The sequence below is a fragment of the Pan paniscus genome, chromosome 8, assembly GCF_029289425.2.
Source record: "Pan paniscus chromosome 8, NHGRI_mPanPan1-v2.0_pri, whole genome shotgun sequence".
In the NCBI taxonomy this organism is placed as follows: Eukaryota; Metazoa; Chordata; class Mammalia; order Primates; family Hominidae; genus Pan; species Pan paniscus.
Genome location: NC_073257.2, coordinates 110,065,934 through 110,083,631, shown reverse-complemented (window position 1 = coordinate 110,083,631; position 17,698 = coordinate 110,065,934). Strand labels below are relative to the sequence as shown.

The 17,698-nt window shown below is 38.3% G+C and overlaps 1 protein-coding gene across 16 annotated transcripts in view; it reads right to left on the bottom strand.

The window, feature by feature from the left end:
- The window catches only part of R3HCC1L (R3H domain and coiled-coil containing 1 like), a 112,919-nt gene that overhangs the window by 66,335 nt on the left and 28,886 nt on the right, over positions 1–17,698 (bottom strand). For 15 of the 16 annotated variants that reach the window (XM_063607508.1, XM_063607507.1, XM_063607502.1 and 12 more), the window contains one exon: positions 17,584–17,688. The gene's annotated coding sequence lies outside the window, so the exon portion shown is untranslated. Of the gene's footprint in view, positions 1–6,218; positions 6,537–17,583; positions 17,689–17,698 lie in introns of those variants that run through there. The other variant, XM_055093259.2, reaches the window with a different exon arrangement.

Below are 17,698 nucleotides of genomic sequence, written 5' to 3'. Positions count from 1 at the left end.
CCCATCAGTGTGCTGTATTCAGGAGACCCAACTCACGTGCGGAGACACACATAGGCATAAAATAAAGGGATGGAGGAAGATCTACCAAGCAAATGGAAAGCAAAAAAAAGCAAGGGTTGCAATCCTAGTCTCATAAAACAGACTTTAAACCAACAAAGATCAAAAGAGACAAAGAAGGCCATTACATAATGGTAAAGGGATCAATTCAACAAGAAGAGCTAACTATCCTAAATATCTATGAACTCAATACAGGAGCACCCAGATTCATAAAGCAAGTACTTAGAGACCTACAAGACTCCCACACAATAATGGGAGACTTTAACATCCACTGTCAATATCAGACAGATCAATGAGACAGAAGGTTAACAAGGATATCCAGGACTTGAACTCAGCCCTGCACCAAGCAGACCTAATAGACATCTACAGAACTCTCCACCCCAAATCAATCAACGGAATATACATTCTTCTCAGCACCACATGGCACGTATTCCAAAACTGACCACGTGGTTGGAAGTAAAGCACTCCTCAGCACATCAAAAAGAACAGAAATCACAACAAACTGTCTCTCAGACCATAGTGCAATCAAAGTAGAACTCAGGATTAAGGAACTCACTCAAAACCACATAACTACGTGGAAACTGAACAACCTGCTCCTGAATGACGTTATTTCATAAATAATGAAATTAAGGCAGAAATAACGATGTTCTTTGAAACCAATGGGAACAAAAACACAACATACCAGAATCTCTGGGACACATTTAAAGCAGTGTGTAGAGGGAAATTTATAGCACTAAATGCCCACAAGAGAAAGCAGGAAAGATCTAAAATCGACACCCTAACATAACAAGTAAAAGAACTAGAGAAGCAAGAGCAAACAAATTCAAAAGCTAGCAGCAGGCAAGAAATAACTAAGATCAGAGCAAAACTGAAGGAAATAGAGACACAAAAACCCTTCAAAAAATCAATGAATCCAGAAGCTGGTTTTTTGAAAAGGTCAACAAAATTGATAGACCACTAGCAAGACTAATAAAGAAGAGAAGAATCAAATAGATGCAATAAAAAATGATAAATGGGATATCACCACCAATCCCCACAGAAATACAAACTACTATCAGAGAATACTACAAATACCTATACGCAAATAAACTAGAAAATCTAGAAGAAATGGATAAATTCCTGGACGCATACACCCTCCCAAGACTAAACCAGGAAGAATTTGAATCCCTGAATAGACCAGTAACAGGCTCCGAAATTGAGGTAATAATTAATAGCCTACCAACTAAAAGAAGTCCAGGACCAAAAAGATTCACAGCCAAATTCTACCAGAGGTACAAAGGGGAGCTGGTACCATTCCTTCCGACACTATTCCCATCAATAGAAAAAGAGGGAATCCTCCCTAACTCATTTTATGAGGCCAGCATCATCCTGATACCAAAGCCTGGCAGAGACACAACAAAAAAAGAGAATTTTAGACCAATATCCCTGATGAACACTGATTCGAAAATCCTAAATAAAATCCCGGCAAACCGAATCCAGCAGCACATCAGAAAGCTTATCCACCAAGATCATGCTGGCTTCATCCCTGGGATGCAAGGCTGGTTCAACATACATAAATCAATAAATGTAATCCATCATATAAACAGAACCACAGACAAAAACCACACCATTATCTCAATAGATGCAGAAAAGGCCTTTGACAAAATTCAACAACCTTTCATGCTAAAAACTCTCAATAAACTAGGTATTGATGGAATGTATCTCAAAATAATGAGAGCTATTTATGACAAACCCACAGCCAATATCATACTGAATGGGCAAAAACTGGAAGCATTCCCTTTGAAAACTGGCACAAGATAGGGATGCCCTCTCTCACCACTCCTATTCAACAAATTGTTGGAAGTTCTGGCCAGGGCAATTAGGCAAGAGAAAGAAATAAAGGGTATTCAATTAGGAAAAGAGGAAGTCAAATTGTCCCTGATGCAGATGACATGATTGTATATTTAGAAAACCCCATCAACTCAGCCCAAAATCTCCTTAAGCTTATAAGCAAATTCAGCGAAGCCTCAGGATACAAAATCAATGTGCAAAAATCACAAGCATTCCTACACACCAATAACAGACAAACAGAGAGCCAAATCATGAGTGAACTCCCATTCACAATTGCTACTAAGAGAATAAAATATCTAGGAATCCAACTTACAAGGGATGTGAAGGACCTCTTCAAGGAGAACTACAAACCAGTGCTCAATGAAATAAAAGGACACAAACAAATGGAAGAACATTCCATGCTCATGAATAGGAAGAATCAGTATCGTGAAAATGGCCATACTGCCCAAGGTAATTTATAGATTCAATGCCATCCCCATCAAGCTACCAATGACTTTCTTCACAGAATTGGAAAAAAACTACTTTAAAGTTCATATGGAACCAAAAAAGAGCCCGCATTGCCAAGACAATCCGAAGCCAAAAGAACAAAGCTGGAGGCATCACGCTACCTGACTTCAAACTATACTACAAGGCTACAGTAACCAAAACAGCATGGTACTGGTACCAAAACAGAGATATAGACTAATGCAACAGAACAGAGGCCTCAGAAATAATACCAATATCTACAATCCTCTGATCTTTGACAAACCTGACAAAAACAAGAAATGGGGAAAGGATTCCCTATTTAATAAAGGGTGCTGGGAAAACTGGCTAGCCATATGTAGAAACCTGAAACTCGATCCCTTCCTTACAACTTATACAAAAACTAATTCGAGATGGATTAAAGACTTAAATGTTAGACCTAAAACCATAAAAACCCTAGAAAAAAACCTAGGCAATACCATTCAGGACACAGGCATGGGCAAGGACTTCATGACTAAAACACCAAAAGCATTTAAAACATAAAAAACGAAAGCCAAAATAGACAAATGGGGTCTAATTAAACTAAAGAGCTTCTGCACGGCAAAAGAAACTACCATCAGAGTGAACAGGCAACCTACAGAATGGGAGAAAATTTTTGCAATCTACTCATCTGACAAAGGGCTAATATCCAGAATCTACAAAGAACTTAAACAAATTTACAAGAAAAAACTTAAACAAATTTACAAGAAAAAATCAAACAACCCCATCAAAAAGTGGGCAAATGATATGAACAGATGCTTTTCAAAATAAGACATTTATGCAGCCAATAGACACATGAAAAAATGCTCATCATCACTGGTGATCAGAGAAATGCAAATCAAAACCACAATGAGATACCATCTCACACCAATTAGAATGGCGATCGTTAAAAAGTCAGGAAACAACAGGTGCTGAAGAGGATGTGGAGAAATAGGAACACTTTTACACTGTTAGTGGGAGCGTAAACTAGTTCTACCATCGTGGAAGACAGTGTGGCGACTCCTCAAGGATCTAGAACTAGAAATACCATTTGACCCAGCCATCCCATTCCTGGGTATATACCCAAAGGATTATAAATCATGCTACTATAAAGACACATGCATACATATGTTTATTGAGGCACTATTCACAATAGCAAAGACTTGGAACCAACTCGAATGTCCATCAATGATAGAGTGGATTAAGAAAATGTGGCACATATACACCATGGAATACCACGCAGCCAAAAGAAAGGATGAGTTCATGTCCTTTGTAGGGACGTGGATAAAGCTGGAAACCATCATTCTGAGCAAACTATTCCAAGGACAGAAAACCAAACACCTTATGTTCTCACTCATAGGTGGGAATTGAACAATGAAAACACTTGGACACAGGAAGGGGAACATCACACACTGGGGCCTGTTGTGGGGTGGGGGGATGGGGGAGGGATAGCATTAGGAGAAATACCTAATGTAAATGACGAGTTAATGGGTGCAGCAAACCAACATAGCACATGTATACATATGTAACAAACCTACACATTGTGCACATGTACCCTTGAACTTAAAGTATAATAAATTAATTAATAAATTAATTTTTAAAAATGTTCAGGCAAAATGTAATTTGCCATAACAAAAGACTAACAAAAATAAAATACATGATTATCTCAGTAGATGTACATAAAATATCTGACAAAATTCAACATCCATCCAGTAAACTAGGAATAGGAGAACTTCCTCATCCTGATAAATGTTATCTAAAAAAAAAAGCAGAGCAATAAAAACCTATAGTTTATATTATACTTGATGAAGAACCAAATGCTTTCCCCGTAAGATGCAAAAATAAAGTAAAGATGACCACACCTGTCACTTCTATCTGACATTAAAATGGAGGTTTTAGCCAGTGCAGCAAGGCAGAAAAAAATATAAAAGACATCCAGATTGGAAGAAAGAAGTAATACTGTCTTTATCTGCAGATGACATAATCTTCTGCATAGAAATCCCATAGAATCTCTACGAAAGCTACCAGAACTAAGTAAGTTTAGCAAGTTTATGAGGATACAAGCAGTTCTATATTCTATCAATGAAAAAAACTGAAAATCGAAGAGTATCATTTACATCAGCACTCAAAAACATGAAATGCTTAGGCATAAATCTAACAGAGTATGTGTACAATCTATGCTGAAAACTAAAATATGTTGATAAGACATCAAAAATCGAAAGAAAGATCATAAATGAGATGCCTCAATATTTAAGATATCAATTCTCCCCAAAATGATCTTTAGAATTAAATCAGAATCCAGAAGGACTTTCTACAGAAATTAAGAAGCTGATTTTAAAATGGATATGAAGAGGCATAGGAACTGGAATCGCCAAAGTAACTTTGAAAAGGGATAAAGATGGAGAACTCACACTACCTGATTTCAAGTTTACTATAAAGCTACAATAATCTCAGGTAAGTGTCATATTGGAGAAAGGGTAAATATTTAGATGTATGAAACGCAATAAGAGTCCAGAAGAAGACTCACACATATATGAACAACTGATTTTCAAGAAATGTATAAAGGAAATTCTATGAAAAAAGAGAGTCTTTCCAAAAAATGGTGCCGAAACAAGTGGAAATTCATTTGCAACAAAAACTGTATCCATACCTCACACCACATATAAAAACTAACAAAACGAATCACAGATCTAAATGTAAACCTACAATTTTAACACTTCTATAAATAAATATAGAACAAAATCTTTGTGATTTTTGGTTTAGCAAAGGTTTCTTAGATATAACATCAAAAGCATGACCCATAAAATAAAATAATTTTTAAATCAATAAACTCGACTTTATCAAAATTCAAACTTCTGCTCTTCAAAGACATGTAAGAGAATTTTTAAAAGCCACAAACCGCAAGAAAATATTTGCAAATCACATCTGATAACTTTCATCCAGAATCTCAAAACTCAGTGTCAAAAAAACAACAAAATAATTTAAGAATACTTCACCAAAGAAGATATAAGGATGGCAAAAAAGATGCTCAAAATCATTTATCATTAGAGAAATACAATTCCAGTTACACAACATCCTGGAAAATACAAAACTGTAGAGACAGAAAACATACCACTGGTTGCCAGAAGCTTGGGGTCAGGTAAGGGGCTGACTATAAAGTGACAAGGGAATTTTTTGGATGGATGGAACTGCTCTCTCTGCATTTTAATTGTGTGGGAGTTACATAACTGCATGTTTGTCAAAATTCACAAAATGTACTCTATGAAAGGTGAAGTTTGCCATATATAATCTTAAGTTTTTTAATGAAAAAAATGACATCTCTTTAAAATTCCTGCTAAAATACAGCTGACAGCACTGACCCTTTAATTTCTGATTCTTGGCTTTAAAATATGCCTGTCTAGTAGCCAGGAAATAATCAGTATAGCCTTAATGAAGTTATCTGTAAGACTGACGGTTTCTTTCTTAAATCTTGAGGCCATAGTCTTTCCCAATTTAATTCTGCAGTCATTACTTAAAACTTCATTGACTTACTCAACTTTGCACGCGTTAACGATGAGAAACTTGGTCTCCTTTGACTGTCAACTCTATCATCTCTTCCATATATAATCGAACTACACAATCCTTTGCACTGCACTCAGGCAGATACAGAAAACTATATTTTTAATTTGAACGGTTTTATTTTGAACTACAGAGGAAAAGAGGGCTCCGAGAATGCCAAGGTAATCTGGCAATTCCAAATAACATTACGAACATCAATATGTAAGAATTTTTTCTAAAATACATTTTTTTCTAGACTTTCTCACTCAAAACCTTAGATTCACCAGAGCATACAATATATAAACTAGGCTTACCTTGCATTTAAGATTTTCCATGATTTGGTGTCAATCTACAATTTCAATAATATTTCTATCATTCTCAGACACAAAGTCTCCATTCTGGGCAGGATGGCCTCATTGTCTGCTCCTTCCAACTTCTGAAATGCCCTCCTTGATAATGTCTAACGCCCTCCTAAATGAGTTGTGTTTAAACTGAGATATCTCATTGTTGTTATATCACTCTCATTATATACTCCTTTATATTCTTATTCAACTGTTTCATTTATGAATGCCATCTCACACTCTACAAGTTTCATGAGGGCAGATAGTATCTTTCATATGCTGCTTTTATCCCTGGGAATACAATAAATATTCACAGAAAAATTAATGTAAGAACTGATTTTAAATTACTTTAGATCTTATACTAATTTTAAATTAATTCAATAACTTCCTGGAAGTTTATTTTGTACTTTGAGAAACAGAGGCAACGGGCACTAGAATTTGTTCCCTGAGATCTCAGCCCAATTCATCTTCGTATCTCCAGAGATGAATACAATGCCTGACACATGAAAAACATTAAAACACTTAAATAGTTAACTAAATTTCACTTTCTAAGGCCACAGAGTAAGAAATGGAATCCTGAAGTTCTAGTCCAATTCTCCCAAGATTGTATTAGTACTTTGAAATGTTCTCTAATTTCTCATATTTGTTCACATATTCTCCCTGAATATACTACAAGTATAGCAAACATAAAAGTTGTTCTATCTCCTCTTTTTAAAGCTCAAAAAGCAACCATTACAGTATTGAGTGCAGGCATAGCAGGTGGGCAATATTCCTATCAGATTTCTTAAAAAGCAACATACAGGCAGCTCACAGACACTTCTCTGCCCCATGTAAAAACACGTTAGATACTCTTCCTATTGGGAAGATTTATTTTTCATCATCTTTGGCACAAGTTCTAGAATGCTATCTGCCAGGCCCCATGCCCCAATAAATATGCATCCACAAGCAATTATGGAGATAGATAGCTTATGGGGAGGGGGCACTATTTGGTCAGGTCCCAATGCTAACCTGTGGTTAGGGGGAAAAAAGAGTAGGGGGAGGGGTGTGGCCCTGTGATTAATCACTGCCCACTCTGCTTAGGGGTATTTATCACAGCCCGCTGTCAGGTAAATCACTGGAAAAACACCTCTTCAGTAATTAATGTGAAGTGACGGATGGACAGCCCCTGGGCCCATTAATCAGGAACATCAGCAGCCTACTGAGATTATGAATGTCAGGATGCATAAACTGCCGGTGGATCAATAGGCCCAGGAATTCATCCAAGGCTCTCATTTCCGAAGCATCTCCGGTACATTAGGCTCCCTCTACCCCTCCCCCAGTCTGAAGTGAAAAGCAAGGTTTCAGAACAAAGAGCAGGAGCTGAGGTCTAAAGTGATCAGTGAGAGAAAGCAGTCAAGGAAGCTGGCCATGGCTAGGGATGGTACCAGGACAGGCAACATGAGCACAGAGCTATACTAAGAGGCTCTCTCAGAAGGCTCAATGTTCCTGCAAAAGAACCAGGAAGACATGGTACACAACCAATTATTCAGAGCCTAACTGTCCATTTTAGGGATCATCCATTTTCTTGCTTCGAATTTTTTACCCATTTCCCCATCTACATTTTCTTTCCTTTCATATTAGCACCACCAAAGAGAGAAGAAAGAAATAAGAGAATGAAAATTCCATTTCTGCAACCTAACAATCTAGGTAAAAATTTTGATTTAAGAAAAACAAGAATTTATATAAAATGAAATCAGTAAATTACCTTTACCTCATCCCTAAGTACCACAATGACAGAATTACTATAAGTACCCAGAGTGTTAAGCAAAAAAATTCCCCACCGAAAGGGTCTGCTCAACTTGTAAAATTTTTAGTCTGGAGCTGAAAGACTATTTCTGTCTACTTGTCATCCCAAGTTTAGTCAAATTTTGTATGGGAAGTAAGCTTGGGCTACAGCCTCATACTGAATACATACTAGGCTGGCAGTGACGGGAAGGAGACTGCACTTGCTGCCACATCCCGCCAAACCCCAGTGCTGTGCTTTGTGGTCAGACTCAGGCCAGGGCTGCAATTGTTGGTTAGAAAGTATCTCAGAGTTACGGCTGCCTGTTCCGCTAAATCTCATTTCATCCTACTGATGGATGGATGGACAGATGGCTGCCTGGTGAAAGCAGCATTATCAGCCAGCTTCTATGGAGCCTCCAGATGATGGATAGCCCTCTTTCTACTTTCTCCAAACCACCATCGATCCAAGCCATATTTCAGCAGTCAGAAGCCCAGTAATATTAAGACACACAATCAAGTTAAGTTACTTGCAGTGTAAACCTCTAGAACAGAAATCCTAACACCTCAGCTTTGCTGTCATGAACCACGCTAAAAATGTTACAGTTTCATTCTTTCTAGCTGCTAACCCAATGAATTCCAACAGCTCAAGCCCAAAGGGAATAGCTGGGCTCCATTCCTAGCAGCTACTTGAAAAGCTAGTTTGCCTGCCAAATTTTTTACTAGCCAGTTCATTTCTGTGAAATGAACTCTGCAGCAGTAGTGAGCGCATCTGTGAATACGTGTATATCCCGTGGAGTGTAAAGCTATTAGAACCATCAAACAACCTAGAGTTTGTCAGTGATATAATCACTAGCCTCAAACATGTGCAGAGCCTCAGACATACCAAATAGACCTTCTCTACCAACACCAAGGATAGCGATTAAAACCAGGACAGATTAAAATTATCTTTTGAACATAATCCTAAAATGTTGTTTCTACCCAGTCAGCCTGACTGGCTTCTACTCTCTTGCATACATATTAAACATAATAGTAAGTACTAATCCTTGCCTGCTTTCACAAGCACACTTCTGAGTCCATTTGCTCTATCACATTCTAGACACTCATCTCAGCTTGTCTGGGTATTTAGACTACCGTGCCTTTCCTTGTTCCTTCCATCTTATCATCCTGAGCTCTCAGACAGCAACTTGGACTTGTATAATTGAATGTTGTGTCAAAGTTATTTCCACTGGTGTGGCTGGAAGAAATGGATTCTGACTCCAGCTTCATGACATAGGTTCCCAGAACCTACATGCTCTCTTTTGCTAAGCTTACTTATCCCCAAATGACTTCTTCTCATAATGTTTCACTATTAACTATAACCGAAATCAGCTTGGCCTGGCTCCTCCTAGTCTTGGCCCCTCTTGATTGAACCACTGCTATCCTGAGCCTATATTCACAGAGAATTAGTTTGTATTTGTTTATGGGGCTAAAAAAATGCCACGGTGGAGCAGTAACTGTCTTTCTATTTGATGTCATGATAGTTTACTTCTTTAATATCTATGCCTTAACAACATCTAGAGCTCTGTTTCTATCAAAAAAGAACATGCTATTGTTTAAAGATACTACTTTATTAAAGTGTTGTATTAAGAATAGCACTGCCCTTCAAATAAACACTAAAGAATTTTTACAGAGCCTTGGAATTAGACTTACCGAAAGGGATTGTATAGGTCAGAATTCAACATCCTAGTTTTTCAGATAAAGATACTGAGAATTCAAAATTGTAATGTCTGTGGTTACACAGATATTAAGTGGCAATGCAAGACTGGAACCTTGGTTACAATTATAAGGGCTGTGCTCATGCTACTATATTTCTCAGACATTCTGTTTTCATCCTTGGAATTTCAGAGAGAGTGAAGGCAATGAGGGTTAAGTGTTGTGTGCATGTCTATGTGTTTTGGGGAAGGAAGGTGGCCACAAATAATTAAGTGTGGTGACCTATATACTATTGTGCTTCCCATCAAGGTTGCCCATAGGTCATCTGAAAGCTATTCACTATCTTACAGAACAAAATTGGATGAATAGCTGACAATTAGATACCTCTATTCCTTTCTTCTCCTTTCTTTAGTATCTGCCCCAGTCCTACCCAGAAAGTTTTAGAAAGATAATAAGTGAAAGCAGAATCAGAGAGCAAGAGGCTCTATGACTTAACCTAAATGAACAGAGGGTCAATGTGTCCTCTTCATTTCCAAGAATGCCACATTCTGGTCAAATACAGAGCACAACTTCAATGACTGGACTTCACCCTCTGGTGGCCAAAATGTGTCACTACTACATTTCCCAGTTTCTAAGCCACCTGCATACCTATCTTCAAATCTTATAGCTGAAGCCAGGCACAGTGGCTCACGCAGGCAATCCCAGCACTCTGGGAAGCCGAGGTGGGAGTACTGCCTGAGGCCAGGAGTTCAAGACCAGCCTGGGCAACTTAGCAAGACTCTGTCTCTAAAAAATTAAAACGAGATAAAAAATTAGCTGGGAACGGTAGCACATACCTGTAACCCTCACTACTTGGAAGGCTGAGAGGGAGGGAGACTGCTTGAGCCCATGAATTTGAGGGTGCAGTGAACTATGATTGTGCCACTGTACTCCAGCCTGGGTGACAGAGCAAGACCCAGTCTCAAAACAAACAAACAAAAAGCTTATAGCTGAAAAGAGCGTTTGAAAACCATCTGGTTGAGGGATTTATCTAAGACTATTAGAGTGGTAGTAACTAAGACCAGAACCCAGATTGTCTATCAACTAAACTAGCAGTTTTACCACCATTATAGCAGTATTATCAGTTTTCCACCGAGTATATGCTCACGATATATGCTGAGCAAAGTTTAATCAGGAAGTTAATTGTGCTGAAGAAATAATCACATAATGCACATCAAATCCAAATATATTATCCACACTAATACTCATTACCATTAAGGATAAATGATCAGGGTGATTTTTCCATCCCATTCCCCCAAAAATGTGCCTCATACACTGGACAAGACTTCTACTGTGACTATTCTTGGCACAAGAAAAAAACTTCAAACAATTCCCAAAAAAAGCACTCACTCGGAAAAAAAAAAAAAAAAAGGTTGTGTTAGGTGAGTAATAAGGAATGACAATTCTTCGAACTGTTAGTTTTACATATTCCCTAAGCTCATATAAAGGCTGATTTATTTGCATTAAGCAAATACATTTTAGAATAACTAGTTTTGTACACTCATTTGCAAAACTATCTTAAACCAAGACAAAGATTCTTATCTTTCATTTTAAAAAGTCTTTTTATAGTTTCTACTTAGTTAAGAAAGAACTATTAAGCCATGCCCAAGAGAACAATGACGTATTTTTCAAAATCTGCCGCGATGAACCATGTCTAATTGTGTTTTCTGTTTCATTACAGTTTAGGCCCTACAAGCAAAAGTGAAGTAGTGGTAGAGCAGTGATTTAGTAGTAGTAGAGGAAGAGAAAGAAGAATAATCAGCTACCATTTACAGAGTGCTTACTACATGACAGGGACTGTGGTAAACATTGTATATACATTATCTCATTTGGTTCCAACTATAGTACTAAGAGATAGCTATGATTATCCCAATTTTATATAGGAGAAATCTGAAGCTTAAATAACTAAAGATCACACAACTTCTAAGTGTTGGTTAGGATTTCAAAGTCCCTGCACTTAACTACTAGACTAGACTGCCTGATATTCAGCAGAATGGTCTCACAATGATGCATTAGTTTCATAAATATTCACAATTTGCTTAGAATCCATGTAACTGCAAAGCAACCAAAAAGAGTTCAAAGACTGCTGCCGTAAAAAGAGAAAACCAAGTAAGATAAGAATGAAAGATCTTTAATGCTTTCATGGCATGCCTATTTCCAATAACCTTCCAGACTTAAAAAGCCTGACAATAATTCACTGTTGTCTCTGAAACTTCCTCATTCACCTTGCCTCACCCTCAAAAGCCATATGGTAAAGAACCTCACCAGGTGTCAGGAGAGGAACACCCTCTCTTCTATTCCCCATAAGAATAATCTCTATACTTCTTCCTACCAACTCCTCCAAGCATTTGAAAATGCTGCCCTTCTCTACTTTCCTTCTCCAGAGGCACATTTCAACATGGGACCACCAACCAGTGAAACTGGTAACAGTTCTCACCCTGGCAGAAGCTCAAAGTAGAATGTAGAGTATACGTTCAAATCTTGGGTCTAAAACAGAAGAAACCTGTACATCAAATACCAACTGCAGATGGTATTTTCAGATGCAATCTTAAACAGAATATAATACAGTATTTTAATATTAGTCTGCCTCTGCCTTGGACATTTATATTTACTGCCTCTGCCTCTCTGCCTGCAGCTGGACAAAGAATACAGCTTGCACAACTGGAAGAAACATTTCATGAAAAAACTGAGTATCAAGACAACAAAAGATACAAGATACATGATTCCAGTAGGATCTTGGAGGTCCCAAAATATATAAATAAACTGGCATGAAAAGGTCTTTCTCACGACATAACACAATTCATGCCCCCAGCTTATTTTATACTACACTGGCTATAGTCGTCATGCATCAGCACCAACTGATTTCACGCTTTATAGGCTGGGAAACAGTCCGCAGCTTAGTCTTTTTCACACTCCACTGACAAGGTAACCACACAGCTCACCGACTTAACTGCTCCAAGTTTAATGTTAGCACCTATTATTGACCACCTCAAAAGGCAGTCAGATAAAAGCTTTAATATACCGAACAATGGCAATATAATATGTAATAGAAAGGTAGAGAGAAAAGTTTGCTTCCTACTCTGCATATGTAACTGGCGGTAGGGGGCAGGGAGAGAAGAAAAAAACTCCCTCTTAAAACTTCTTTCCCTCATTACACATCTGGAGGTTGGTCTGCTTCTACAGTTATTTGAAATTAGTTCCTCTCCTGGGTCTATTCTGGGTTTAACTGACATCCTATAGTTGACAATAAAGGAGCTCAAATGGATAAAGCTTTGGGGGCTTTACCTCAACCTTGACATGCATTAAACTTGATTTTTTTTCCTCTTTAAGATTCACAGAGTAAAGCTAATAAACCACTGGGTAAATTTTGAAAGTAGAAGCCACCAGACTCAATCTCAGCTAAGTGTCATATATGTTATCTCATTTGATCCCAACTACAATACTAAGAGGTAGCTATTATTATCCCAACTTTACAGATGAAAAATCTGAAACTTAAGTTACTTAAGATTACACAGTTTCCAAGTGCTGGATAGGATTTCAAAGTCCGTGGATTGGATTTCAAAGTCCCTGCATCTAAATACTACTGTAAGACTAAAACACATATCTTCTAAAAATTATGTTGGGGTAAAAATGCATAGCCCAGAATGCTAGTCTGGCTACAGCCAAAGGTTCATTGTAGCAAAGCTATTTATTTTGTATGTATGTTTGTAAAAATGCATAGCACAGAACAGTTTAATTTTTAAAATACCAAATCACAGTAACAACAAAAATGAATACTTATAAATGAGGTAGAGTCTGTCTGTTAGAGAAATAGCTACAGCTCCGTATCTATCACCTCCCTCCTTGGAGCTATACCAGGAGGTGTGAAATGTGCCTGGTGAGAAACTGAGAAACCAAAAGCAAGTTTCAGGCAAAGAAAACATTAACAAGTTAATAAATTTAAGAGTTTCTCTTCTATGCAGTTTCAAAGTTTATTCATTAGAGTTTCAAGAATAACAAATAATTACAATACAGTAAAATCTTCAAAGCAACGTTACTTTAAGGAACAGAATGCCTGTACACAGGGCTACAGAAGGCTTTCAAGAAGAATCATGTCCTGAACGAACATGGCTCAGGTATTTAAACTGAATTCTTATCTAGTATTCTTATGATACAAAGAGAAAGATAATTGTTAAAGATGGGTAAAAGCTAACAACAGGCAATGGCATTTTTTTTTACCATCCAATACTTATTAAGTGCACATATTGTATTGACATCACTGCTGGGGTAGTAGAAATTATAAAGTAGGGGTCAGGCGCGGTGGCTCACGCCTGTAATCCCAGCACTTTGGGAGGCTGAGGTGGGCAGATCAGGAGGTCAGGAGATCGAGACCATCCTGGCTAACACGGTGAAACCCAATTTCTACTAAAAATACAAAAAATTAGCCAGGCATGGTGGCACGCACCTGTAGTCCCAGCTACTCGGGAGGCTGAGGCAGGAGAATCGCTTGAACCTGGGAGGCAGAAGTTGCAGTAAGCCGAGAGAGTAAAAATGAAGCTTCCCCTTAAGATGTCTCTACCTAATTGGAAAGATTGTTTTAATGTTGTTTTAAGGGAATATATGTCTCTAACTACCAAATAAAGAGAAAAGCAGTAAATGATAGAAACCAGAGGAGAAAAATATCACTAAGGGCTTGGAATGGGTGAGGAAAATGTCATAAAGTGGGTGGAACTGAGGCTAGGCCTTTAGAAGCAGATTTAGAAGTTCAGACACAGAACTGAGGGGAGATATTACAAGTGGAAAGAATAGACTCAACATGTGAAGACGCAAAAAGTCGGAGTGTTATTTTGGAGACTTACAGAAACTGGTTGTCTTAGTTCATGCTGCTATAACAAAGTACCACAGACTGGGTGGCTTAAAAACAACAAAAATTTCTCACAATTCTAATAGCTAGAAGTCCAAGATCAGGGTGCCAGCATGGCCTGGTTCCGGAGCAGGCCCTCTTCCAGGTTGCAGTAGGTTGATTTCCCATTGTATTCTCATACAGCAGAAACAGAGCAAGCTAGCTCCTTGGCTTCTTCTTGGTTTGTTTGATTTTTGAGACAGAGTTTTCACTCTTGTTGCCCAGACTGCAGTGCAATGGTACAATCCTAGCTCACTGCAACCTCCACCTCCAGGTTCAAGTGATTCTCCTGCCTCAGCTTCCCAAGCAGCTGGGATTACAGGCATGTGCCACCAGGCCAGCTAATTTTTTGTATTTAGTAGAGATGGGGTTTCACCATGTTGGTCAGGCTGGTTTCGAACTCCTGACCTCAGGTGAGCCACCCGCCTTGGCCTCCCAAAGTGCTGGGATCACAGGCGTGAGCCATCGCACCTGGTCCCTGGCTTCTTCCTATAGGGGAAGCCATGTCATTCATGAGGGCTCCACCTTCATGACTAAATTACATCCCAAAGGCCCCACCTCCAACACCATCACACTGGGGACCAGATTTCAACATATGAGTTTAGGGGGAACACAAACATTCAGTCCCCAATATTAGTCTGGCTACAGCCAAAGGTTCATTGTAGCAAAGCTATTTACTTTGTATAACTATTCTCATACTGAAAGAAAGAACTGAACCATAACTTGCCCACATTAAATTCCACTCCACAATCCAAATAATATCCAGAAATTCTTGTCTTTGATGTCTGACAATGCTTGCTATAAAAACAGTAACAGCGGATAGCATATGTATCAAATCAATCCAATAAATAAATAACAAGATGTACATTTGTCTGAGATAAAGGCCTAGCCATTGTGGATCTAGATATGGTAACTGGCCTTACTACTACTATAATAATTCCTGGAAAAGATAAGCCCTATCCCCATTACCCTTACCTTTATAGTTTCATTTCCTGGTATGATGTGGTATTTCTAGTCTCCTCAAAAGTTTTAATTCCATCCAACCCATACTTTCATCAATAGAACATAGAACCTTACAGGGTTTTTTGTTATTTGATTTTTTGAGACAGAGTCTCATTCTGTCGCCCAGGCTGGAAGTGCACTGGCGCAATCTCAGCTCACTGCAACATCCGCCTACCTGGCTCAAGCAATTCTCATGCCTCAGCCTCCGGAATAGCTGGGATTACAGGCGTACACCACCATGCCCAGCTAATATTTTATATTTATAGTAGAGACAGGGTTTCCCTGTGTTGGCCAGGCTGGTCTCGAACTCCTGGCCTCAAGTGATCTGCCCACCTGGGCCTCCCAAAGTGCTGGGATTATGGGGGTGAGCTGCCATGCCCAGGCAACTTTACAGTTTTGATGACAGAATCAATAACACCTTGAAAGGAAAGGTGAAATACACTATTTCCGCCCCACCTTCTAGCTGTTTATTTCACAGCTGTATTAGCAGAACCCAACAACTAAAACACCTTCCATTCAAATTGCCCACAAAACTTAGAAACTGCTCTGCTCTTCTCTCACTTCTTCCCCTCCCCACCTCCTCTAACTTACACACAACCACCTCACTCTGCTGTCCATCTTCCCCAACTGCTGCCCAACAATTCACAGGCTGTCACAGATTGTCAGCACTGCATCTGGGGACTTGAGAAGTACTCTTGTGGGACAGCACAGTGTGTTAGTACAGCATTTTCCCAGACACAATGTCACTCTTTATAGCCAGCTGCAAATTAGTTTCTTCTTAAAAAAAAAAAATAATACTCCTAATAAGACAGGTACAAGGAGATTTCAAATAACCAAGATTAAAACTCACTTTGATTTGCTCTGAGATGTAGGCCTTTTCAGTCATTCACAATGAAATCCTATGCTTCTACTCACATGAGCCATGCAAAACATCCAGAAATACCTAAGACAGTATTCTGATGCTGACAAAAGCAAGAAGACTAAGAAAAAACAAATCTAAGGATAATCTTGTTCCTCTCTTTTTTCTGTGCCTATAGTTCCTCATCCCTGGATTCTATTTGAGACTAATTTGTTTGAACTCAGCTCTCAACATCAACATTTATTTCTCACTGTGTTTAGCTGCACAAAACTATTTAAGAGAAAATTCGGCAAATCACCATTATCATGTCATAGTTTCCATCCAATTTTTGCAATGTGCGTCACAGCACATGAGTATATTTATCTTCTGACGGTTGCTGTGACCAACCCTCTGGTTACCCCTAAAGCTATCACCCTGCACATCGGCTGGCCCATCGTCACTGGCTACACAGGAGAGTCAGAAGCTGGAATATACTCAAAAGATCATCATTAGATGTGAGTAAGAAAGCCTCTCACAAAACAGCAGGTCATATCAACTTACTAAATCTTCCTTGAAAAAAAAACTTTTTTAACTGACAACAAATACTTATAGGGTAATATTTAAAAGTTAAAATCAGCTATCTTTTTTCATTTCTAAGTGATTTAATAACATTATTCATTCTGTTTTATAATACTTTACTATTTAAATGACCATCTATTCTTCCTGAATCAGTTAATCAAACCCTTAAAATAACACTGTATCTTTGCTGCTCACTATATGAATTACAGGGAAGCCAGGACTTGACAAGAAGGATGTTAACTCTCAGCTGTTACAGTGGAAAGAGAGCAAAGCTAGTGATCCAACTTTGAAAACGAATCCCAATATTTAAACAGCCCCTGTTCTCCTCTCTACTACAAACAATAAAATTAAGACAGATAGTAAATAGAAGTAAGAAAATCTTCAAAAGACCCTATACCTTTCAGGAAACTGCCATTTTCAAACCTGTTTTACATGACAGTTACAAAATAAAATGATACTGAAGAAACAAAATACAAGCAAACAAATCTTTAGAGTAAACAGACAGTATTTCTATAAAATATGCATAAGTAAAGGCAACTTACCATATAAGTAACATTTATTTTCTTAGTAATAAAACTCTACAACATGCCGATAGACTGTCTCTGAAGGCAAACTGTGTAAAAGTTCCTTTCAGACAGCAGCCTCACCTGAAAAATA